Source organism: Salvelinus fontinalis, chromosome 1 (genome assembly GCF_029448725.1).
Source record: "Salvelinus fontinalis isolate EN_2023a chromosome 1, ASM2944872v1, whole genome shotgun sequence".
Classification (NCBI taxonomy): domain Eukaryota; kingdom Metazoa; phylum Chordata; class Actinopteri; order Salmoniformes; family Salmonidae; genus Salvelinus; species Salvelinus fontinalis.
In genome coordinates, this window is record NC_074665.1 from 57,709,658 (window position 1) to 57,723,039 (window position 13,382).

Here is a 13,382-nt window from a genome sequence, read left to right on the forward strand (position 1 = left end):
TACAGACTACGGCTTGCAACTGCACATGGAAGCACGGGGGTGGCAGCATCATGTTGTGGGGGTGCTTTGCTGCAGGAGGGACTGGTGCACTTAAATAATTATCTCTTCTATCAAGTGGACAATGACCCCAAGCACACTTCCAAAGTTGTTGCAAAATGGCTTAAGGACAACAAAGTCAAGGTATTGGAGAAGCCGTCACAAAGCCCTGACCTCAAACTTAGAGAAATTTGTGGGCAGAACTGAAAAAGCGTATGCGAGCAAGGAGGCCTACATCCTGACTCAGTTACACCAGCTCTGTCAGGAGGAATGGGCCAAAATTCACCCAACTTATTGTGGGAAGCTTGTGGAAGGCTACCCAAAACGTTTGACACAAGTTAAGCAATTTAAAGGCAATGCTACCAAATACCAATTGACTATATGTAAACTTCTGACCCACTGGGAATGCAATGAAATAAATAAAAACTGAAATAAATAATTCTCTCTGCTATTATTCTGACATTTCACATTCTTAAATTAAAGTGGTGATCCTAACTGACCTAAAACAGGGAATATTTAGTAGGATTAAATGTCAGGAATTGTGAAAAACTGAGTTTAAATGTATTTGGCTAATGTGTATGTAAACTTCCAACTTCAACAGTATATATTTACAAAGAAGCTTGGATCATCATTATTTGGACCGTATAGGTTAATAAGCTATGTCTGTTTATTGTCCAATAACATATTTAAAATAATCCATCTACCTTGATGATCTGTTTGGACAATTTGCACACTTGAATCAAAATTACTGTTAATTAACCCCTTTTGAATTTCTTCGCCCCCCCCAGTCCTTTTTCCACAAAATTTCATCTAAAATTGTTGAATGAGTTTCCTGTAAACAATAGATATTATATTCCTTCTCTTTTAGCCAGGTAAATACTGATCGTCTTTTCTTATTATCTGCTAGGCCATTACAATTATAACTGGCTATACTTATTTCACCACTTACTATAATGAAACAGAACTTTCAATTCTATTTATCAAAATATATGTTTGTAAACATACTATTAAAAAGTAATATGATGATTGAGTCTCATTTTAGCTGTACCATGATATTTGCATTAACACGATCGTCGAAAGGAGTGGACCAAGGCGCAGCGTGCGTATAGTTCCACGTACTTTATTTCAAAGTGAAACTTAACAAAAACAACAAAGAATAAACGAACGTCCAGTAGAGCGCACTTAGGCACTAACTGAAAACAATATCCCACAACACAGGTGGGAACAATGGGCAACTTAAGTATGATCCCCAATTAGAGACAACGATAATCAGCTGCCTCTAGTTGGGAACCATACAAATACCAACATAGAAATAGAAACGCTAGAAACCCCCCTAGTCACGCTATGACCTATACACCATAGGGTTAGGGCGTGACATACATTGTTACCTCCTCATACCGAGTTGGGTTGTCATCCCAATGCCTGGCAGACTGCCCCCGACCCCCCAGATCCCATAGCCCTGAAGAGACTGGGATCCATCCTTTCGATAAGAGCACACAGTGCCACTCACAGAACAGAAGTAGATCAACCGCCAAATGCATTTCCATCGCCCTCACCTCGATTTGTATTATATATAACCATTAAAAAAAAATAAAAAATAATCCTGTTTATCTTATTTTCCATAATTAGCTATTAATATTTGTAGTAATGTTAGCAATTTATGCAAAATACTTTTAGCTCTCACCAGTCTCGCCATACCAAAATTACATTATTGCAAGCAAGTATTATATTAGCAAACAATTATTGTGAATCATCCTAACATATTTTACTCCCTCGCAACAGGTGTGGGACACACACAGACACCCACACACTCATGCACACTCATACACACTCAACCCTTTTCCCCACACAACCATAGGCTCACATTCTCAACAGTTGCACCATCCCAGAGCCCAACTCAAGAAAGGTCTTGATTTAGGAATGCATATACAGTTGCAGCTGTATGAGTAGGCCTACAAAACTATGGGAAAAAAAACAACTGAAACCTTGCTAGTGTTGGTTATCTTGTTGCATATGTACATTTGTTCTATCGCCAGCTGGTTGTTTACCTGTTTAACTAATGCATATCATCTAAGTACAGAATTGCCAGTTAATGTGACAACTTTATAGTTTTTTTATTATTCTGTGTATGAGGTTAATTTTAGGCACAACAAAAGCACAACATTTGAGCTGTTTCATTATGATAGCGCGTTGAAAACACTTTGTCATACCTGAAAAATCATGCACATAGTTTTAGCCAGCTCCACAATAGAACATGATTTCCAGTGGAAGTGTATCTCCCAGAAACAAACTTGCAGTGAAAGGTCACAAACTAGAATGCAGTCTGAAATGCATCTTGCCCTTATCATTGCATTTGTTGACATGATAAAGCAGGTTGCTATCTAGTGAAAACATTTATGCTATTACAGCTGCTCAATTTAGCATAATCATAAAAAAATATGGAGCATACTGACTCAAGGTATATGTGATATTCAGCAGCAGCCTATAATTCAGCTCTTATTCATTTTAACTCAATGAATGACCCTTTGAATTTGACCCCTGTAATTGCCATTCTTGTTCTGTTCCTTTTTGACATGTACAGGAAGAGCTCAACATTATAAAAGGCTGATGAATCTATCTTCCGCATATAATTCAAGCGTGTTAAAAGGTTTCTTACAATAATACTAATGTAATCCGGCGGAAACTAGGAATTGATTTTGTAGCGCCACTTGCAATTGATCCATTCAGTCTCTGATGAAGCCCCTCTACTAGATTAAGGGTTTTAATCATACAACAGATCACCTCTTAAAAGTGAGTCAATACGGCACTTCATCTGCCAACACACTGTAATTCATGTAGCTATTTGACTATTCACTGTACAACTCTGTGCATTCACTGCTCAATGAAGTGTCTGTTATTATCTCTGTCACTTTAACAATATTGTCACACCCTGCTTTAAGAGACACATTTCAATATTTCTGTCAATGACTTAATCTTGTTTTGACATCTGGCAATAGCCACCTTGATGGAAACAATATTGAAACAGTGAACTTCAGGACAGACCCAACCAGTCACGCTCTTTAGGCATCCCAATTCCCCAAAACAGTCAATTGAAAATGAAAAATAAACTAATTTAGCTAAAATTGCACAAATAACAGTGGTGTTTTCTCTGGTATTTGCTGTTTGGTACATAGAATTTGTTTTAAAAGAGTATCCAAACTCATATCTTTATTGGAAGAAATTAATATTTATATGACCTTTTAAATGATTTATTAAACATGAGGTTAGCCAGGACAGCAGTAAAAAATATGATGATTGTGTTGAGAATCCCATCAGAATTCCCGCCAACAAATGTGCATGTGTTATATAGCGTGCAAGTGCATTTGGCAGGACTCACTCTGATCAACGTTGTCCAGGCTGGTAGCACTTTGTTGGCTTGAAGTCAGTGTACTTTTAACAGAAAGCATACTAATATAGTGGAAAATGTCAAATTCAGTATGTCCCCACCCAAACATGGCCTACAGAAATGTTTTGTACAAAGGGTAGTCTAGGGGGTAGCCTATAGGCCTACCACCATGAAGACATTCTGTAATCATGGTCAGAAATGTTCCAGTGCAGCCATTCTCTCTAGACCTCTTCATTCATCAGAGCTCATTCCATGAACTATTAGTTCTCATTATTGTTTGACATTTGTAAGTACAGTCAGCAATCAACTTTAATTCAGTGCTTTTTGCTTCTTCAAGATTTGTCAAATACCAGTAGGCTTCTAGAGGCTAATACTTTACTTTAACCAATTTCCTCCTGAGCACTGCTGGAACGAATGGTTTTAGCCGGTGCCATGAAGAAGCACATTAATTAAGTGAACGCCTGCTCGTTTATATGACCAGGACTAGCCTATATCATTCTGACATTCATTTGCTAAATGAATAGTAAATATTAATTGAGGCAATTCATAAATCCCAGATTGATGTTGCTCACCTTCATAAGGTTGGTAATTTCCCCTTTGAGATTAAAATAACAAAGTCATTAAGCTTTAAACAGTTGATGTCGGAAGTTTACATACACTTAGGTTGGAGTCAATAAAACTTGTTTTTCAACCACTCCACAAATTTCTTGATAACAAACTATAGTTTTGACAAGTCGGTTATGACATCTACTTTGTGCATGACACAAGTCATTTTTCCAACAATTGTTTACAGACAGATTATTTCACTTATAATTCACTGTATCACAATTCCAGTGGGTCAGAAGCTTACATACACTACATTGACTATGCCTTTAAACAGCTTGGAAAATTCCTGAAAATGATGTCATGGCTTTAGAAGCTTCTGATGGGCTAATTGCTATCATTTGAGTCAATTGGAGGTGTACCTGTGGATGTATTTCAAGGCCTACCTTGAATCTCAGTGCTTGACATCATGGGAAAATCAAAATAAATCAGCCAAGACCTCAGAAAAAAAATTGGGGACCTCCACAAGTCTGGTTCAGCAATTTCCAAACGCCTGAAGGTACTACATTAATCTGTACAAACAATAGTACGCAAGTATAAACACCATGGGACCACGCAGACGTCATACCGCTCAGGAAGGAGAAGCTTTCTGATGAATGTACTTTGAATGTACTTTGGTGCGATGAATGTACTTTGGTGCGAAAAGTATCTATATCTACAGTAAAACGAGTCCTATATCAACATAACCTGAAAGGCCGCTCAGCAAGGAAGAAGCCACTGCTCCAAAACCACCATAAAAAAAGCCAGACTACGGTTTGCAACTGCACATGGGGACAACAATTGTACTTTTGTCCTCTGGTCTAATGAAACAAAAATTAAACTGTTTGGGCCATAATGACCATTGTTATGTTTGGAGGAAAAAGGGGGAGGCTTGCAAGCCAAAGAACACAATTCCAACCATGAAGCAGCATCATGTTTGTTGGTGCTTCGCTGCAGGAGGGACTGGTGCACATCACAAAATAGATGGCATCATGAGGCAGGAACATTATGTGGATATATTGAAGCAACATCTCAAGACATCAGTCAGGAAGTTAAAGCTTGGTCGCAAATGGGTCTTCCAAATGGAGAATGACCCCAAGCATACTTCCAAAGTTGTGGCAAAATGGCTTAAATACTTCTTATGGCTGCAATCCCGCTAACGGGATGATATGACAACAGCCAGTGAAAGTGCAGGGCGCCAAATTCCAAAAGCAGAAATCTCATAATTAAAATTTCTCAGACATACATATGTCTTATACCATTTTAAAGGTAATCTTGTTGTTAATCCCACCAAAGTGTCCAATTTCAAATATGCTTTTCAGCGAAAACACTACAAACGATTATGTTAGGTCACACTAAACCACAATAAGCACAGCCATTTTTCCAGCGAAAGATAGCAGTCACAAAAAGCAGAAATAGAGAAAATTAATTACTAACCTTAGATGATCTTCATCAGATGACACTCATAGGACTTCATGTTACACAATACATATTTATATTAAAAAAATCTGAGTTTACATTGGCGCGTTACATTCACTAGTTCCAAAAACATCCAGTGATAGTGCATAGCCACATTGTTTCAACAGAAATACTCATCATAAATGTAGATGGAAATACAAGTTATACACATGGAATTATAGATATACCTCTCCTTAATGCTACCGCTGTGTCAGATTTTTAAAAAACTTTGCGGAAAAAGCAAACCATGCAATAATCTGAGACGGACCTCAGAACAATAGTAAAATTAGCCGCCATGTTGGAGTCAACAGAAACCAGAAAATACATGATAAATGTTTCCTTGCCTTTGATGAACTTCATCAGAATGCAGTCCTAGGAATCCCAGGTCCACAATAAATGCTTGATTTGTTCGATACTGTCCGTTATTTATGTCCAATTAGCTACTTTGGTTAGCGCGTTTGGTAAACAATTCCAAAGTCACAAAGTGCGTCCACTATAACGTGACGAAATGTCCTAAAGTTCTGTAAAAGTCAGTAGAAACATGTCAAACGATGTATTGAATGAATCGTTAGAACAGGGGTGTCAAACTCATTCCACGGAGGGCCTAGTGTCTGCAGGTTTTTGGTTTTTCCTTTCAATAAAGCCCTAGACAACCAGGTGTGGGGAGTTACTAACTAATTAGTGATGTTAATTCATCAATCAAGTACAAGGGAGGAGCGAAAACCCGCAGACACTCGGCCCCCCGTGGAATGAGTTTGACACCTGTGCGTTAGAATGTTGTTAACATACATCTTGAATAACGTTCCAACCGGAGAATTACATTGACTTCAGTTGAGCGATGGAACGGAGCTGCCTCTCACGTGAAAGCGCGTGTTCAATGCGTGGTCACCTCATGGCAGTGGTGAATCATTCCTGTCTCCTTCGGCCCCCCTTCCCATTAGAGTCATCAGACAAAGTTCTATTGACTGTTGACATCTAGTGTAAGCCGTAGGAAGTGAAAACTCATCCATGTCTCGCTGTTATTTCAATGGGATCTTGGTTGAAAATCTACCAGCCTCAGAAAAAATCCAAACAGGAAGTGGAAGTTCTCAGGTTTTTGCCCGCCATATGAGTTCTGTTATACTCACAGATATAATTCAAACAGTTTTAGAAACTTCAGAGTGTTCTCTATCCAATACCAAAAATAATATGCATATATTAGCAACTATGACTGAGGAGCAGGCCGTTTACTCTGGGCACATCTGTGCACCTTTCATCCAAGCTACTCAATACTGCCCCTGCAGCCATAAGAAGTTAAGGACAACAAAGTCAAGCTATTGTAGTGGCCATCACAAAGCCCTGACCTCAATCCCATAGAAGATTTGTAGGCAGAACTGAAAAAGAGTGTGAGGAAGGAGGCCTACAAACCTGACTCAGTTACACCAGCTCTGTCAGGAGGAATGGCCCAAAATTAAACTTATTGTTGGAAGCTTGTGAAAGGCTACGTGAAACGTTTGACCCAAGTTAATCAATTTAAAGGTAATGCTACCAAATACTAATTGTGTGTATGTAAACTTCTGAACCACTGGGATTGTGATGAAGGAAATAAAAGCTGAAATAAATAATTTTCTCTACTATTATTCTGACACTTCACTGACCTAAATCAGGGAATTTTTCTAGGATTAAATGTCAGGAATTGTGAAAAACTGAGTTTAAATGTATTTGGCTGAGGTGTATGTAAACTTCCGACTTCAACTGTGGGTTACCCAGACAATACACACTATATTTTTTACTCTCTCAACGTGCTTTTCAGCTAGCACATTTCGTTCTAATATCCATATGTTTATTAGCGCTTGGTGAGAGTGTCGTTGTCCTGTGTTTATTTTGCATACAATGATATTTGCTTTGCTTTGGAACATGCTCAGCAGATTTAAGGAACTTCACAAAAAAACGTAATTTTCTTGGTATTTCATTACTTTAACAGAACGTTTCCTAAAAGTTCAAACATTGTTACATTTAGTTAACATGTTGGTAATGTCATAGGAACGTTCTCCAACTGGTTTGACATTGGGAATGTTCTCAAATTGCGGGGTAGAGAAATTCCCATGGGCAAAGAAATTCAAAAGGGGTGATGATATTCATTGACAATAATCCGAATGTGCAAACTTTTCAAACAGAGGTAGATGGATTATTTTAAATATACTATTGGACAATAAACAGATTTGGCTCTGTAATGTATACGGTCCAAATAATGATTATCCACGCTTCTTTGAAAATATATATAATAATTTATCAAGCCTACAAGCAATACAAGACTCTATTATTATGGTGGGAGATAATAATAGGGTTTTAAATACCTCAATGGACCGTAAAGGAAATCACACTACAAACTATCACCCTTATCCACTTAAGGAAATCACAAATATCATGGGTATAGTGGAACTAGTGGATATATGGAGGCTTAGATTTCCTGACCTAGTGAGATAATCATGGCAGACCTTCAATCAAGCTAGTCATCTTGACTACTTCCTTATCTCATTCTCTGTGGCACCAAATGTTTTTTTTAAGTGTTGATAGGGGACAGAATGTGGTCGGACGATCAAATAATTGGCATCTACATGAGTCTTACAGAATTTCCACGTGGATGAGGATATTGGAAATTGAATCAAAGCCTATTGGATGACAACAAAAAAAGAATTACCCCCTTTTTCCCCCCAATTTCGATCTTGTCTCATCGCTCTCCCCAACGGGCTCAGGAGGCGAAAGTTGAGTCATGCGTCCTCCGAAACATGACCCGCCAAACTGTGTAGGAGGAAACACAGTTAAACTGACATCCGAAGTCAGCCTGCAGGCTCGGAGGACGTTGGGCCAATTGTGCGCCACCCTATGGGACTCCCGATCATGACCGGTTGTGATAAGGCTCAGGATCAATCCTTAGAACGCTGCGCCACTTGGGAGGCCGGGCAACTTGTTTTTAACCAGGACAGAAGAATGTATAACAGATATAGCAGATCCCTTTAGTGTATGGGACACTTTAAAATGTGCCTTTAGAGGTCGTGCAATTCTATACTCATCTTTAAAACAAAAGCAATTTAAGTAAAAACTATCCATATTAAAAAACTTCTCTGGGATAGGCGGGACGCTTGCGTCCCACTTGGCCAATAGCCAGGGAAAATGTAGAGCGCCAAATTCAAAATAATGATATAAACTCAAACTTTCATTAAATCACACATATAAGATACAAAATTAAAGCTACATTCGTTGTGAATCCAGTAAACATGTCAGATTTCAAAAAGGCTTTTCGGCGAAAGCATAAGATGGTATTATCTGAGTACAACAGTAAACAAAGAGAGTGTAGCATATTTCAACCCTGCAGGCGCAACACAAAACGCAGAAATAAAATATAAATCATGCCTTACCTTTGACGAATTTCTTTTGTTGGCACTCCAATATGTTCCATAAACATCACAAATGGTCCTTTTGTTCGTTTAATTCCGCCCATATATGTCCAAAATGTCAATTTATTTGGCGCGTTTGATCCAGAAAAAAACAGCTTCCAATTTGCGCAACGTCACTACAAAATATCTCAAAAATTACCTCTAAACTTTGCCAAAGCATTTCAGACTACTTTTGTAATACAACTTAAGGTATTTGTAAACGTTAATAATCGATCAAATTGAAGACGGGTCAATCTGTTTTCAATACAGGAGGTCAACAAACTAACGCTACTTTTCTAGTCTTGCGCAACTCTCAAACAGTGCACATAACGTTACACTGATTTCAGATGGCTGTTCTTCTTCATTGCACAAAGGAATAACCTCAACCTATTTCCAAAGACTGGTGACATCCAGTGGAAGCGGTAGGAACTGCAAACAGGTTGATTAGAAATCTAGTATCCCAATGAAATTTCATTGAACAGACGGTGACCTCAAAAAAGAAAATCTGAATGGTTAGTCCTCGGGGTTTTGCCTGCTACATAAGTTCTGTGATACTCACAGACATGATTCAAACAGTTTTAGAAACGTTAGAGTGTTTTCTATCCAAATCTACTATATATAATAATATGCATATCTTATATTCTGGGGATGAGTAGAAGGAGGTTGAAATTGAGCACGCTATTTATCCAAAAGTGAAAATGCTGCCCCCTATCCTAGAGATGTTTTAAGAAAGGAAATAGAGAGACTAGTAGTACAGATAGGTAGCAATAATAAAACAGTACCATAGAGGCACAGAAAACATTAAACGAAAAACAAAAATAACTTATTCAAGAAAGATCAAGTGTAATATATTATAAAAATATAGCAAACTGGATGGAATATGGGGTAAAAATGTACCAACATTTTGTTTAATCTTCAACATAGAAATGCTACCAATTTTTTTTTACTGAAACTTACAAATGACTAGTCATTCATGATTCACCAAAATATATTTTGAAAAAGGAAGCAAAGTATTTTAAGCATATGTTTAAGTTTCAGTCTCCTCCATCTCCACCAACCGAAGTTAATTATAAGTATTTTTTTCTATTAATCAAATTAACAGCTATAAAGCAAGCGACTCATGTGAAGGCAAAATACAGAGGAGGAAGTTACTGATGCAATTTTAAGTCCGGGAAAACTCAAGGGCTGGATGGCAAACCAGTTGAGGTATACCAAACCTTTTTCATGTACTCAAAGGGCCGCTATTAGCATGTTTTAACTACTCTTGTAAAAAATGGTAGATTATCAGATACCCAACAAGGTCTGATTTCATTATTACTGAAACAGGACCCAAGTGGTAAATATAAAGATCCAGCCCATTCAAAAAACTTTAGGCCCCTCTTCAATGTTGTGTTGCAAAAAATCTAGCAAAATGCATAGCGCATAGAATTAAAAAGGTATTGTTGGATATTATTCATCCTGTTTTTTTTTACATCGATGATACATTGGACATAATATAAGGCAAGTATTCAAAATAATAGAACACTGTGAAAAATCTGGGATACCAGGCCTGGTTTTGTCACACCCTGATATGTTTCACCTGTCTTTGTGATATATCTCCACTCCCCTCCAGGTGTCGCCAATCGTCCCCAATATCCCCTGTGTATTTATACCTGTGTTCTCTGTTTGTCTGTTGCCAGTTCGTCTGGTTTGTCAAGTCAACCAGAGTTTTTCGTCTTAGCTCCTGCTTCTCCCCAGTCTCTCTTTTTCTCGCCCTCCTGGTTTTGACCTTTGCCTGTCCCGTCTCTGAGTCCGCCTGCCTTACCACTCTGCCTGCCCCTGAGCCTGCCTGCCATCCTGTGCCTTTGCCCCACCTCTGGATTACCAACCTCTGCCTGCCCGCCTGTACCTTCCCCCCACTACTCTGGTTATCGACCCCTGCCTGCCTTGTCCTAACCTTTGCCTGCCCTGTTGTCGTAATAAACATTGTTACTCCAACACAGTCTGCATCTGGGTCTTACCTTCAAACCTGATAGGTATTCATAGATTACTTTGAAAAGGCTTGACTTTAATTTATATATAAAAGCCCGGAATATTTCAATTTTGGAGAATCTCTTATACAATGGGTTAAAGTTCTGTATAGTAACCCTAAGTGTAAAATAGTAAACAACATCTAATTCTCAGAAAGTATTAAACTGTCAAGACGAGTAAAACAAGATTCTCCACTATCAGCATATCTATTTATTATGGCCATCGAAATAGCTATTAAAATCAGATGCAACAATAATATCAAAGGCCTAGAAATCCAGGGCTTAAAAACAAAGGGGTCACTGTATGCTGATGATTCATGTTTTCTTTAAAATCCACAATTTGGATCCCTCTACAGCCTCATAGATGATCTAGATATTTTTTATAACCTATCTGGATTACAACCAAATTATGATAAGTGTACTATATAATTTATTGGATCACAAAAAAAATACAACTTTTACATTAAAGTGTAGTTTACCAATAAAATGGTCTGATGGTGAAGTGGACATGCTCAGTAATCATATCCTGAAAGATAGAAAGGATCTCATTACAATACCTTTGTATAGAAAGTTTGCAAATATTTCGATAAAATTTTGCTACTGTGGAATGAAAAATACCTGTCCATTTGTTGAAAAATCACCCGGATTAACTCTATAGTCATATCCCAGTTGACCTATTTGCTTATGGCCTTGCCTACACCTAGCGACTTGTTTTTAAAATTTCATAAGCAAAAAATATTCAATTTTATTTGGAACAGCAAGCCAGACAAAATTAAACGGGCCTATTTATATAATCAATATGAATTCGGAGGGTAGAAATTATTCAATATTAAAAGCATTAGACCTCTCACTAAAAGCTTCAGTCATACAACAGTTATACTTAAATCCGAACTGGCTCTCTAGCAGATTAGTAAGAATGTCTCACCCCATGTTCAAGAATGTCCTTTTTCCCTTTATTCAGATTACAACCTCTCACTTTCGGTTATTTGAAAATGAAATATTCCCTAAAATATTTATATTTTTAACAAGCCATAGAAAGTTGATTGCAATTTCAGTTGAAGTACTCTTTTATTTTCACATTTTTACTTATCTATTTTTTACTTAACACTTATTTGTATTGTTTTTCTTAACTTCTTAAAGAATTGTTGGTTAAGTGCTTGTAAGTAAGCATTTCACTGTAAGTTCTACACCTATTGTATTGGGCGCATATGACAAATACAATTTGATTTGAATTTAATTGCAATATTTACATTGAGCTAACACTGCAAATAGCACTGCTGGGTGATTTAAAAAGTCATAGTCAATCAATCAATAATATAATCATACTCTTAGAAAAAATATTGATCTTTAATTTACAATATGTAGAATCTATGAGAATAGAAATGTTCAGAACTTTTGTGAAACATCACAGTACAGCTGAAAAATATATGGCAAAAAGAAACTGAATGGTGTTAGATTGGAGAAAGATGGGGATAGATGGGAGGGGTTGAGTGAAGGAGATAGAAGGAGATAGATGGGAGGGGTTGAGTGAAGCTGAAGGATGGGACTAAATACAAACAAAAGATAACTATATTAAAATGGGAGATTGGAAATGATGCAGACAATGACATTGAAGCCACAAAATCTGCAATATTAAAGTGAATCTACCTCCCCCCCAAAAAAGAAACAACATTCTTCTGTGAGAATTTCAGTACTTCAGCTTAACGTTTCCAAAAGGTTTCTTCATAGTTCTATTTAAAGTCATGTTCCCAAATTGTCTAAGAACGTGAAGAAACAACGTTCTTCTGTGGGAAAATCAGTACTTAAGCATAACGTTTCCTATAGGTTTCCTCATGGTTCTATTTAAAGTAATGTTCTTAAATTGTTACGAGGACGTTAAGAAAACTTTCCATAAAAAACAAGAACACTTGTAATGCTCTAAGAGTGATATTTAAATACACGTACATTGCGTTTTTCAGAATCAACAAAACTATCTTCTTCTATGAGGTTCAACGGCGGTTGGCATCCAGTTTGTTGCATTACCACCACTTACTAGACTGGAGTACAAATCCCTTATACTTTACTTGAAAAATAAAAACATACTAAATAAATACCATACCATCTAACACTATACTCACTAATCTCAAAATTATATAAAATAAAATGAACACCCCCCTACTCCACTAATTAAATGTATGTATTCCTACCTCATGCCATCTACAAAACTATCTCTATCCTCTATCTTGCTAAGTGTGTTCAGGTGTGTTGGCCATGCCCACTAATTGGCCGCACCTGATCTTAATGAGTGCTTGTTTCCTTTGAAATAGGGTCTGTTTGAATAGACTAAAAAGAACAGCTTGAGTAAAAACATGGCACGCTTTTATGAGTAAAAAAAAAAAACATGGCACGCTAGCGCCATCATGGTAGCGCGGTGTACTCATTCTCTGGATAGAGAACAGAATATCATAGGTTTGAATCTCGATGATGCCGAGCCACAATAAAAAATAAATGTGTTTG